The sequence below is a fragment of the Propithecus coquereli genome, unplaced genomic scaffold, assembly GCF_000956105.1.
Source record: "Propithecus coquereli isolate 6110/MARCELLA unplaced genomic scaffold, Pcoq_1.0 Scaffold144, whole genome shotgun sequence".
Taxonomy (NCBI): Eukaryota; Metazoa; Chordata; class Mammalia; order Primates; family Indriidae; genus Propithecus; species Propithecus coquereli.
The window spans coordinates 329050-330954 of NW_012138747.1; positions in this window are offsets into that span (position 1 = coordinate 329050).

Below are 1905 nucleotides of genomic sequence, written 5' to 3' on the forward strand. Positions count from 1 at the left end.
CTTCATTGTTTCTACCAGAGAGTTATGCTTGCCCTTAAAAGATGTCTTGACATTCATATATATTAGATGTGTTCCATCTAATTATTACTTGTCCATATTTTCTAGTTGTGCATCAGAGATCTACTATGCTTTTACTTACTATCTACTTTTTTCCCCATCAAGAATAGAGTTTAATTCTACATTGAATCAAATCCATATGGTGATTAAAAAGCTGAATAAGAGGATTGCCCCACAATCTAGAGTCCTGGTTTTCTCTTTTCTTTTAGACAATCATTCTCCACTTCCAATCTCTAGACTGATTTTCTAGCTTATATCTTTCTCAGTCTTTTAGTGCTTTGATTTGTTAAATGCCAGGAATCAGGTACTTTTCTTTCTTTTTTGCTCTGAGTGTCTATCTCTCTCCAAAAGCCCTATATTTTAGTCATTGTGATTGCTTAGTTTAATTTTGTACCTAGGAGGAGAGAAAGTCAGGGGATATATGAATGTTCCGCATAGTAAAGGCAAAATAAGGTAATGGCAATATTTTCCTATTCCTCGAGTTCTTTAATCTCCATTCCTATACCATTTTTCTTTTCTATCCTGTAAACATCCAGGCTCTGCCTTATGTCTTTCCCTTATATACTATCTATCATTTTCTGTATAATAAACAACTTCAAAATCTCAGTTAATACCAATGAATCTTTATTTTTCTCACTCATCTGTTGGTGAACTCAACTTAAATTCAGCCTGCACAGTGAGTCCAGGTCTGCTCCATGTGTCTCCCATTCTTCTTGGATGGGGCATGTTACTCTCATGGTAGATAGCAGAGATGCAAAAACTCAAGCCAAGTCCTGCAAGCAAGCCTAAAATCGCTGCTTGCATCACACGTGCTATAATCCATTGGCCAAAGCAATTCACATGGCCAAAACCAACATCAGTAAGGCGGGGAAATATATTCTACTTACCTGGTAGGAGACACGGCAATTCACATGGCAAAGGGAGTGAATATACAATTCTGTAATAAGGTGTGAGAGAAGAATTAGAGGCAATAATTTAGTCTACCACATTGCCCATCTTCTCTCAGTGCACTGTAGCACCTCTCTTACCTCATGCGGTCAGAATCCAAGGCAAGCTAAGGGAGAATAGAAGAAAGTCTCTATTTTCCTATATAGTACAAGTCCATTTACACTGAATCTTAGAGAAGAGAGGAAGTGGATCACAATATGTCATGATGTCTCCCAAAAACATTCAGGCCATATTGTACAGGCACTCTCTTAACCCTTATAGACAAAATGCTTTGTGTGCATCTCAAATATATAAACATAACTTTTATTAAATACTTACTCTATGGCAAGCACAGTGTCAGTTCTTTGTGAGTGTCATCTTTTAAAATTCCTATAAAAATCCTGTGGGGTTTGTAGATAAAGAAACCAAAATTTAGAAAGGTTAAATTAGTTTCCACAAACATAAGAAAAGATTAATTATTCTGTAGCCCTGGCAACAAGTAGTCAACAGAACTGGTTTTAAACCCAGTTACTTTATCAACAACTGTTGCAGTGAACATGCTTTTATAAACCAACTACTCAGGGCTAGCCCTTTGCTTCTGAAAGTTAGCCAATCAGGACTCACTCCAATAAACACATCTCTGAGTTTTAACCAATCAACAACACTCTCTTTCCCCAGTAATCAGGTTTCTACAGATAATATTAACTGCTTTGCACCTCTAAAGTCTCCTTGAACTGCATGCTTTCCCAAAATCCTACTGAAGACCAGCAGAGCCTATGTCTGACCAAAAGCATCCACTCTTTCTGGCTGTAGTAAGCAACACATTCAGCTTTGTGTTTTTATTTCAAATATTGTATGATGGTTTCATTGTCCTTACCAAAGTTCACCTGGCTGGCAAATGGTAGAGCTAAGTGAAAAACA